Source organism: Carettochelys insculpta, chromosome 3 (genome assembly GCF_033958435.1).
Source record: "Carettochelys insculpta isolate YL-2023 chromosome 3, ASM3395843v1, whole genome shotgun sequence".
NCBI classification, from domain to species: domain Eukaryota; kingdom Metazoa; phylum Chordata; order Testudines; family Carettochelyidae; genus Carettochelys; species Carettochelys insculpta.
The window spans coordinates 12,185,669-12,197,696 of record NC_134139.1 but is presented as its reverse complement, the minus strand read 5'-3'; the positions used below and the strand labels follow the sequence as shown (position 1 = coordinate 12,197,696).

Here is a 12,028-nt window from a genome sequence, read left to right as displayed (position 1 = left end):
GCCTCAGTGCCACGGGGCTCCTGCCCAGCCCCATGCTGCCACAGGCTCCCAGTCCCAGCTCCGCAGTGACACAAGGCTGCCACTGGCTCCAGCCCTATGCTGCTGCAGAGCTCTGGCTCTGGACTCAGTCCCGCACCGCTCCCAGGTAGGCGCCCACCTTGTTGCGGCTGGCCCTCCTGCCCTTAGACTCCCATGCTCCCTGATCACGGAACATGTGGTCCTGCCAAACAAAGGATATTGCCAGGCCAGAGAGTGCCAGTGTTTGGAGGTGCAACCTGTAGTGAAATTTACCTTAGCTCCAAAAGGTAACACTGAAAAAACAAAAATAGTAAAATATTCTAATTGATGAACAAAAATCACAGAAGGCCAAGAAAAAGACTTAGACAATGATGCTAAATTCCGGTGGCAATAGCTTGAAATAACCACTCTTGTGCAGTATTTGCACCCCAAACATTGCAACTTTGAATTTGAAACTGCAAATGACAGTTTGAAAAAGAGGAAACGATCAAGGGGAACAATTCCGTACTCCTGCCTAAGGAAATTTCTTATTGACACTTCAGTGATATTTCTTGCATAACAAATACAGAATTAGGCCCATAAAAGAATTTCATTGCTCAAGCTGAAAGACGTTCAAACACCAAGGCTCACATACAATGAAAAATAAACCAAGTTTTTGATGTTCTTTATTTGATTTAGGTAAGGACAATTTACATTGAGAGTCCTTTGGAAAGTAAGTGTTGAAAAGTAAATGCAACAACCAAGAAAATGATCTCTTGTGTTATACTCTGAAATGGAAGAATGGACTGTTAGAGTACTGGGACTCTCTGTATACAGCTCAATAGTTGTTTCCCTGGCAAGCAGACAATATAAATGTACTCTGAGACAGACAAATTGAGATGCAGCCCAGGATGCTGTGTTACAAAAAAATACCACAGTGGTCATGCTTTCTCCACAGTGTGGGTAGACACTCATTCTCACATAAAATGGCCACTCAGAAGATTTCTGCTTTTTTGGCAGAGTTTGTGCTAGCCAAATCACCAGTGGGATTCAGCAGATTTTCCAAACCACAAACTACCAGGGAGATTCAGCTATCCTTGCAATGTGTAGCTTGTTATTCCCACTGAGTGCCCCCATACATTTTAATGGAGCTAAGCACAAAGTAAAGTGCTACCCAGCAAAAGTAAAGGTAATAAAATCTAGCTCTCTCTTTGGTGATAGCTAGAGCCAGATATTAATAAAACTGTGACTTTACTGACAACAATGTAAATGGCATAAAACATTGTTCTAACAGTTCTTGAAATAGTAGCTGCTAATCTAGGTCAGAATTGAAGCAGAAGAAAGCGGCAACCATTGATGCTAGCAACAATTCAGAATCTCAGCTTTCAAATAGTGCCTACTGTTAGCATTATCCCAAGTGCTTCCAGAATACCATGCCTTAAAAAGTCACTCACGCCAGCAAAAAATACAGGCCAAGTAACAGAAAGGCCAAGATACTTTCAGCATCCCATGAACCATGGCCATTATAACCTTGGGTATACACTATATTATTTTACAACTTTGTTTTGCACTGTAAGCCTCCTGTTCTTCTAAAAATGGGACAGACATGAGAACATGCTCTAATAAAAGTTCATCAGCAATAGCTTGCTTACCGATCCGCTAATCAAAAATAAAATAGGAAAGACAGTAGGAGGGAAAAAGTAAGAGACAGTTAAGTATCATAAAGCAGACTGTCAGAGTAGAGGTTATCCGAAGAGCTAGAACCATGACTGAAGATTGCTTAACCTAAATCCCCATGCAATACAGAAGGAAATGGGCTTACAGGTTCAACTCCTCTATTCTGGAGGGCACCATCAAGAATCCTCTTAACTGCTCTGGTGTATCAAGCAAACCTGTGGCTTTCTCTGAGTGACCAGTCCCTAGACACACACAGTATGCAACTGGAAACATGGACATGCCAAGAGGTATGTTCAGTGTTGTTCAACAGATATGGTGCTGCTAAGCTTCTCTAGGGACAAACGATCAGTATCACACATACAAAATGAGAAGGGACTCCTTAGGGTGGAGTACTGCAGAAAGGAATCTAGGGTCACAGTGGACCACAAGCTGAGTACGAGTCAACAGTGTGATGTTGCTGAAAAAAAAAGCAAACCTGATTCTGGGATGCATGAACAGGAGTGTTGTGAGGAAGAAACAAGAAGTAATTCTTCCGCTCTACTGTGCACTGATTAGACCTCAATTAGAGTACTGTGTCCAGTTCTGGGCCCACATTTTAGGAAAGATGTGGAGAAATGGAAAGGGTCCAGAAAAGAGCAACTAAAATGATTAGAGGTCTAGAAAATATGACCTATGAGGAAAGATTAAAAGAACTATGTTTGCTTAGTTTGGAAAAGAGAAGCCTGAGATGGAACATAACAGCTTTCAAGTACCTAAAAGGATGCTACAAGGAGGAGGGAAACAAATTATTCATCTTAGCCTCTGAAAACAGGACAAGAAGCAATGGCCTTAAATTGCAGCAAGGAAGGCCTAGCTTCAACATTAGGAAAAATTTCTTCACTATCAGGGTGGTTAATTATTGGAATAAATTGCGTAGGGTGGTTGTAGAATCTCCATCACTGGAAATATTTAAGAACAGGTTAGATAAAGATCTAAGAGGGATGACACAGATGGTGCTTGGTCCTGCCATGAGGGCAGGGAATTGGACTTGATGACCTCTTGAGATCCCTTCCAGTTCTAGCAGTCTATGATTCTCTTCAGAAGCACTGAGACTTAAAAGACCACACATGATGCTGCAGCTTCGTGAACTAGAGAACAGGTCTGTGTATGAAGAGTTGATGATTCAATATTACTTCATACTGTGCAGGTGCCTAGCAAGAGGGGGTAACTATGACAAAATATGGCAGAACATCTTTCCACCAAACACACTTTGCATTACAGACATCCCAAGAAGCAAAGAGAGGCATCCTCGTACTGGATTCCCATAGGATGCATCTTGGTGGTGAGGCTTGCACAAAAGGTTATGCACATAATGGCTGCAGCTATCAACCTCTGCAACAAAAAGGCTGGGGTTGTGCCTTCTACCATCCAAAAATACTCATGGATGAGACATTAGTCTCACAGCGTTTCACACAGAACATGACCACACAGGCAAATTCCCTCACTGAATGCCAAATACAACAGTGGATTGAAAAAGAAATGTGAGAAAGTCGTCATAACTTATCCAGCAAATCAGTTTACAATCATATGAGTCAAGGTTCAAAGATGCCTTAATTTGTACAAAATCCCACTCTCTTCTGGCTTACACAGACAGAAGAGAATTTGAAGAGAGAAGTAACATAAATGAATCCTAAGGAGAACTTAGAAAAAAAATTAGATAAATCAGTTCAAAATATAACTGCTGCACAAGCAATCAGAAACAGTCACTCATCTGTCAGTGGTAATAAAAGGAATCAACTACCGAGACAAGAGAGGATGATGAACTAACCCAGCGGGGGGGGGCAATTGTTCCAGCCACTGTAGGCAGAAAGGAGCCAGGAGCACTTAAGACACACAGCTTTGGGAGTTCCCAGGCTAAATAAGACACAAGAGGGTGGGATCTAGAACAACTGGTACCCTTTGGAGTAAAAAATGTGTTCCAGGAAACAGTGTGCATAACATACCATTGGCCTGTCTGACACACACACTCTTTTATGTGCATAAATAAAAGTCTGTAGATATTATTCAGTTGATAAAATAAGCAAGTCCTCTCCACCACAAAAAGCCCACTTTTTTAAAAAAGAAAAGAGATCAAATGTAATGTTTTAGTATGTAATTTTGTATAGCTACTAGAAATGAGACAGGCTGGCATCCAATTCAACTGAAATAGAAGTGTTAGAAATAAAGAAAGTTTCAGGAGAACAGCCTCCTACACTTATGATGACAGGCTAAGTAAAAAGCAGAGTTGGTCTATTTCCAGCAAACAATGTAACTATTTTAAGCTAGTACAGTGGGGTGGACGGGGCCTTAGGTAGGGAATCAGGAGACCACATTATACCAGTGACCTGCTGTGTAACTATGACCATGTCACATCACACCTTCGATTCTCTGCCTGCCATTTGTCTTTTTAGATCACAAACTTCACAGTGGGGACTGCCTCTTACTATATATGTGTACAGTGCATTTGGGGCCTTAAGGGAGTCCTGGAACACAAACGATATTTTACTTTTTCAGAAATTATCCACAAACACTTCCATTTTTACAGCTCTGGGTAAGAGGATTACTTGAACATACTACAAGTTTCCTTCATATATTTACAATTAATTTCTTTGCTTTGTGTGTCTGGTCACTAAATCCACATCATATTGTCTATATTATACTTGAATATTTAACTCCCAGACCTACTGAGTGGACACAATCAGTGCATGCACTCTCATAAACAGACAGACACCAGTATTCACATGCAAGTCTATACTAATTCAAACATTTGCAAAGCTTTCCTTTTTGCAAATGTTACTGTAAATATCACACTTGCAAACAAACAAGAACAGTGATACCAGTGAAACAAACATGAGGTTTTCATTCAAGCAGATGTCTGCAAAACCTTTTTGAAATATTTATCCAGTTCTAGCAAAGATTCCATCTGAAGCATACAGTGGAACAAATTCTTTACCACAAAACTTTTTATCTGGAATTAAATTGAATAAGAGATTTAGTAATTGTAAATAAATATATGAGGGCACCAAAATCAATTGCAGCACATGATGCATTTTATACATGCTTTATACTGCCTTTATTGTGGCGTTCTTCAAAGTAAATAAAACAGTAGTAAAAAGTGAGAGCAACGTACTTCAAAAATCAGAAAGTGAAAGACCTTTAAACTATCTATTATGTAAACCTTGATGTACTATGTAAGATAGTACAATAGGGAATGTAACATTAATAATATGAGATGAAGCCATAAGGCAGACAGATATTCAGTTGCTAAAACTATTCTCTTTAGAAACCTGGAGGAAGAAAGCAGAAATAGATGGAAAAATTATATGTTCTCAGTAAGTATGATTGTAAAGTTCAGAAATGACCACTAGTTTAAGAGAAAATGACTGTTCTATAATATATTTAAGAACCACAGCCAAAATATGAAGGGGTTTGGGGCACAGAATCAAGAGTTTGCCTTCAAACCTGGAAATCCCTTTTCTGTCTTTTCCCATCTTTCCTACCTTTCCGGCCAGCTATGGGGAATACTGAGATATGGAACACTCTAGATTCAATTGTGCACGTGAATGTACAATTATTTAAGTAGAAAGTGTTATGGTGTAGCAATTCAATGACAGAGATACACACTTAGAGCAAAGTCCACCAAGATTAACTGATCTGTTAATCTCAACAGATACGATGTCGAACGCTGCTCCCAGAGAAAAATCAAAATCAGAAGAACATGTGAAAGAGTGATAAATATATAACAAGAAGTGAGTTAGGTCCATCATACTTGAAATAAGATTTGTAACGTATGTGTTCCAAGCACCCCATGTAGTATGGAGCAGGACCATGAGGCCAAAATCTCAAAGAAGAAAACAGGGGTCCTGTGATTTTAAAAGCACCTAGGCATCTGTCCATGAAAACTGGGCACTTGGCCACTTCCGAAAATCTGATTAGGCACCTGTTTGCATCTTTAGGTGCCTAAATAGCTTTGAAATATGGCTCTTAGACCTTACCAACACTAACATTGGGGAAATCCCCTGGTATTGACACAAGATGGACTATGAAATACATAACCATCTCTCAAAGGCCCAAAACCAAATGTATGAGGGCAAAAGGTAAATGACATAATAAAGACAATGAAGATGCTAGAGTAGCAAATACATGGTACTGTGTAAATCCAATAAGTGTACTATTGGTGAGTTACAAACAATGGAAAATTATAAGAAGGGTGTACTGTTTGCACCCTGTACATAGCTATTTGTCTTAGAACATGAGCAATTGACAAAATGCATTGTACTGAACAAAATTTAATTAAATTATCAATTAATAAATTCTTTCTGCTAGCACTGAAAGCTGAACCAGACGCTATATAATTTTTTCCAAGAGCACTATAACACGTTTAATTTAATGTAATATGTCAAAAAAGTTGGTAAAAGTTTAACAACTAGAGCCACTGAAATTATAGGAGATGTTAAATCTTTTCACATTTCTAATTTTGTAGCAAAGAGTCTGGGAACTTACACAAAAAACAAAACAAAAAACAAAAGATGACCTAGAGCTTGACCAAAACCCAGTAAAATCAGCAAAGACTCCCACTGACTTCAGTTGGTTTGAATCAGACCCTTAATTTAATGCAGACATTGAAACTCTTTTTTAACCACTGATCCAGCAGTTCTTGAAAAATTTACGACTACTAAAAACATTTCTATTCAATAAAGTATTTCTAGCTCTGCTAGGTTATATCATATGGTTCTATCTTGGCTATGGCTAATCCAGAAATGTCCAGATCTAAATCTATTATACCGATTCATAAAATCATGAGACTGGAAGGGAATTCACAAAGTCCAGTCCTTTGCACTCATGGCAGGATTAAGTTTTATCTAGATTGTCCCTGGCAGGTGTTTACGTAACCTGCTCACACAAATCTCCAACGATGGAGATTCCACAACTTCCACAGGCAATTTATTCCAGTGCTTAACTACCCTGATAGTTAAAAAGTGTTTTTCCCCTAGGCTATGTCTACACTAGCCCCAAACTTCGAAATGGCCACGTAAATGGCCATTTCGAAGTTTACTAATGAAGCGCTGAAATACATATTCAGCACCTCATTAGCATGCGGGCGGCCGTGGCACTTCGAAATTGACACGGCTCACCGCCACGTGGCTCATTCAGATGGGGCTCCTTTTTGAAAGGACCCCACCTACTTCGAAGTCCCCTTATTCCTATGAGCAGATGGGAATAAGGGGACTTCGAAGTTGCCAGGGTCCTTTCGAAAAGGAGCCCCATCTGGACGAGCCGCGTCAATTTCGAAGTGCTGTGGCCACCTGCATGTTAATGAGGCGCTGAATATGTATTTCAGCGCTTCATTAGTAAACTTCAAAATGGCCATTTGAATGGCCATTTCAAAGTTTTTGGCTAGTGTAGACATAGCCCTAATGTCCCACCTACACCACCCTCTCTACAATGTAAGCCCATTGCTTCTTGTTTTATCCTAACATATTAAGGACAATAATTCTTTCCTCTCCTTCTTGTAATGGCTATTTATGTACTTAAAAACTGTTATATCTTCTCTTCATCTTCACTTCTCCAGACTAAACAAACCCTTTTTTTTTTCCAACCTTGCCTCACAAGTTATGTTTTCTAGACTTTTAATCATTTGTCTTGCTTTTCTCTAGACTTTCTCCAATTTGTCCACATCATACTGAAATGTGGCAACAAGAACTGGAAATAATATGCCAGCTGAGGCCTAATAGGCAAGAAGTAGTGTGCGAGGTGGATTGATTTAAATCCAAGAATTTTAAGCTACTGATTTAAATCAAGTTACCAAAAAAGCAAAGCGTGACTGCTTAGAATACACTTAATTTTGGAGTAAGCCCGTTGAACTCACTGGCACTTCTGTTTTTGAGAAAACAAACACAGAATGGTGTTCCCTTGGAAAAGCTGAGTTATGCTGAAGTAAAATAGAGAATAAACTTATGGAATTACCATTATGGCCTGTGGCCAACATGTTCCAAATCACATGTATTGTGTAATACAAAACAAGAAAATGTCACTCAATAGCAACTGGCCACTCTAGATTTCTCTTATGCAGCTTTCATTATTGTATACTGGGGACGTGAAAGATTAACTAGTTAACCAATAAGCGTTACCCTTAATGGTTGAGGCTTATGAATTCCGGTTAACAAATGGGGCTGGACTAGCTCCCAGCTCACTATGGGGTCCGCTGGTCTGGGCCCCACTAGTTAACTGTAACTGAAAGAAGAAACCACAGCTGCTATAGCCCAGCCAAGCTTCCTTGCTCCCCCTTTAATCAGTTAACTGGCATGTTTAACCAGTTAAACAACTGAACAGGATTTTACATCACTATTGTATACATGGGTGTAAACCTAGTTAACAAGCCATACACATTAGCTATAATAAGTTTTTTTTTCCAGCACAGTAAACTTCTTGGAAATTTGTCAAATCACAATTATGCTAAAAGGCATTGAGAGATTCCTGAAGAATGATGCATTGAAAAGTGAAACATTTAATTAATAACCAGTTGATCCACTCAACCACATCCACATCTTCGTCCACATCATTTTCTCTCAACAAACAGTTTTTCTTATGTTTCATTTTTGCAACTAGGCCCTGCATCTTCTTGCACTGCTTGCCCTGACATGTTTTCTGTCTTACCCAGGGAACAAATTTCTTCAAAGTATTCCCAGATAGGGTCTTTCTTACACCCAGGGACCATAGCAGTGTTTATGTGGCATTAAGTGCAGCAGGAATGAAGAAAGCTGTGTGGGTGCTGAATAATGTCTTCCCTTCAATCTTCCTTGTTCATTTCACTTGTGCTCTCAATGCTGCCTCCATCCTTGCCTCACTGTTTTTAAGATGATGTCTTAACAAACATCTCTGCCTTGCTTGGCCAAGGTCCATTACCACATGAGCACAAAACAAAAACAATCCTACCCCACTTGTATCTTTCTTTGCATGTATTACTTTTTAGTCTGCTGAGAAACAGAAAAGCTATGTCTACACTTACGAAAACCTTTGAAATGGCCATGCCAATGGCCAAATTGAAGAATACTAATGAGGCGCTGAAATGAATATTCAGCGCCTCATTAGCATGCCACTGACCACAGCACTTTGAAATTGTCGCAGTTCGCTCGTCCATGGCTCATATACACGGGGGTCCTTTTCAAAAGAACCCTGCCAGCATCAAAATCTGCTGATAGGAATAAGGGGATTTCAGTGTTGGCAGGGTCCTTTCGAAAAGGACCCCCGTGTAGACGAGCCCCAGGCAAGTGAACCACTGCACTTTTGAAGTGCCGCAGCTGGCGGCATGCTAATGAGGCACTGAATATCCAGTTCAGCACCTCATTAGTATTCTTTAATTTGGCCATTAGCATGGCCATTTTGAAATTTTTTATAAGTGTAGACATAGCCAAATTGAAACCCCAGAACTTTCAAGAAGCAAGAGCTAGAAGTTAGGCTGGACAGACTCAAGCCATTAATTCATTTTTATGAGACTGTAAGTGTATGTTCAGCATGTTAGTGATTAGATTAATTTTAACTGCTATTTTTACATGAGAAATGTAGTATTTTATTGACTATTTTAAAAACAAACTAAAATCCAATTTAAAAAATAAGATGTTTTGGTTTTTTTAATCATTGATTTTAATGCACCCTGGCAGAGAGGAAGAATTATTTCCTATGTCTTGTTTATTTCACTCTTACAAATATACCCCAGAATGATGTTTGCCTTTCTTTGCGAGGGTGCAAAACTATTGACGGTTCAGCTCTACCTGTAGACAGCAGCATAAAATTGCCTTAGAAAAGCTCAGGTGTTTTCACCATTTTGTCATCTATCTTGGCTTTAGGTTTTACAGACCCATAGCTTCCAATCCATTCAGAGCAGGGTTAAATACAAAGTAAAAATAAATCTTGTTCAGATTATAGCTACTGCTGATGGAATTGCAAGCGCTTGGAATTACTGGTTTGAAAAATACATAAATAAATAAAATAAACAAAAACAGCTATAGTGTGGGTATTACCTAAACCTGTTGTGCTATTAAATGTTAACTATATAAAGTGGGAGTAAACACAGTTGGAGGGTAAACGCAAAAGGAGCAGGCAGCACAGGGAACAGAGAAGGCTGCCAACCCTCCCAATTTTCGCGAGAAGTTTCCCAGAATTAGGTTCCATTGAAACCAAACTGGGAGATTTCAGGCCACTAGTCCAGTGGCACAGTGGGGCTAAGATAGGCTCTCTGCCTGCCTGGATCAGTGCTGCTCAGGGAAGCAGCTGTACTTCTCTGCAGCCCGAGGGGACTGAGGGGGACAGAAGGTCTGCATGCACTGCCTCTGTCCCCCATGCCGACTCCACAACTCCCATCATCTGGAAACTGTGGCCAATGGGAGATGCGGAGACAGTGCTTGCAAGTGTAAGCAGTGCACAGAGCCCCCTGTGCCACACACACACCCCCGCCCCGGACCACAGGGACATACAGTACGTATCTGGAAGTGATACAAGGCTAGGCTCTTAGCCCTTCTGTGCTGCCATCCAAAAGCTGATCAAGGTAAGTGCCACACATTTGGAGCCCACAACCTCAACCCATTCTGCACCCCCATACCCTGCCTGAGCCTTCTCTTGCAACTCAACCCCTTGCTCCAGCTCAGAGCTCCAACCCAGAACCAACACTGTGAACCCCCTTCCCACACCTCAAACACCCTGCAGGCTTCTTCTGCACCCCAGCATGCTGGCCCAGCCGTAAGCCCCATCCAGCAACCAAGCTTGCTTCCAGAGCTTGAACTCTGCACCCTCCTGCATCCCAACCCCTGCCTCAGGCTCAGCCTGGAGCCACTCCCCAGTCCCATGGCCCAAGTCCAAAGTCTTCACACCAACATCCAGTCCCAAACCCGTGAAAGTGAGTGAGGGTGGGAGAAAGCGAAGGAGAATGGAGAGAGCAATATGGAGTCTTAGATCAGGACCAAGGCAGGAAGTAAGGCAAAAGCATTTTGGTCTATGTGATCAGACAGCCAGCAGCCCAAAGGGTGGTAAGGGGAAAATACAAAGGAAGCGAGCAGCACTCGGAGTAGTGAGGTTTGGGGAATGAATGAAAGGACATAGGCAGCCCCCACAATGAACTGGTTTGGGGTGAATAATGGGAGCAGGCAAATAACACTGGCAGTGGGGAGGTCTGGGATGCAGGAGGAGGGGCAAGAAGCACTAGGTGTAGGGAAGTTTGAGGGTAAAAGCAAAGGAGGCATGGCGAGCTTGGAGAAACGAAAAGAGAGCAGTAAGCACTAGGAGGGTAAGGAAGATTGGCAGGTTGAATATCAGTGCCCAAGGTGGTGAATGCAAAGAGGACAGGCATAAGAACGTAAAGAAAGATACACACTAAAGACCCAAAATCCGTGACTTCGAATTGCGCTTAACTTGTGTTAACATGAGTTAAGCACAACTCAAAGCCGCTCTGCGGCTGTCTGCCCACCCGATTCCCTCAGCTGGTGAAAGCAGGGTGGACAGACACCTGAGCCACCATGGCTGTCTGTCCTCTGGCTTCCCCCCAATGCGGGAAGACGGTCAGGCAGCCGTGAGAGCATGGCTTCTCCTTGACTTCCCCCAGCTAGAAGTCGCAGCACTGCAGCTGTCTGCCCAGCACTGCTGTGTCCTGTCTTCTCCTAGCTGGGGGAAGCCTGGGAAAAGCCACAGAGGCACAGCTACCTTTCTCCCAGAGTCGGGGGGGGGGGGGGAGCTGGGAACCAGGCAGCAGCTGGCAGGAGCCAGGAAACTGACCAGCGATGTCCGGTAGGGCGGGGGTCAGCAAACTGTACTCAGTCACCAGTTTCCCGCCTTCCATCATTCACCACTGCCGATGCTTCAGAAGGAATGAAGGGAATGGGCAATTGCAGCCCCGACCGTTCAGTCCACACTTCTTGCAATCCAAGGCTAGGCGCACACAAACCATGAGGTGGCACCCCGAATAGCCTGGCCTACAGCAGCGCTCTCAACCTATTTCCCCCTGCGAGTCACACACGTGGCCCACACTGTGCTTTGTGGGCCACGTACGCTACTACCCGTGTGGCAGTGAGAATGTCACGTGGGCCAGGCGCGGGGGCGTAGGGAGGTTGACCATGTGCAGGGCACACAGCTGGTCTGGGGCTACGGGCTGTGACCGCGGAGGGGGTGCTCCCTGGCCGGTCAGACACGGGACAGGAGCGCAGCACCGAGGGGGTGTTTACTGGGAAGGGGCAGTTACCCTGCAGTGCAGCTAGGACCGAACCTACCCGCGCTGTTAGGGAGCCGGGGGTGGGGGGGGTTACTCACACTCCAGCCCCTCCCACACCGCGTGAGTCGCTCTCACTCG

General features: G+C 42.6%; 1 protein-coding gene across 2 annotated transcripts in view; it reads right to left on the bottom strand.

Annotated features, from left to right (window-relative positions):
- SLX4IP (SLX4 interacting protein) overlaps nucleotides 1-12,021 on the bottom strand; it is a 167,010-nt gene extending 154,989 nt beyond the window's left edge. The window contains exon 1 of one of the 2 annotated variants that reach the window (XM_074988473.1): nucleotides 11,989-12,021. The gene's annotated coding sequence lies outside the window, so the exon portion shown is untranslated. Of the gene's footprint in view, nucleotides 1-11,457; nucleotides 11,523-11,988 lie in introns of those variants that run through there. The other variant, XM_074988472.1, reaches the window with a different exon arrangement.
- Between the last annotated feature and the right edge of the window lie 7 nt (nucleotides 12,022-12,028).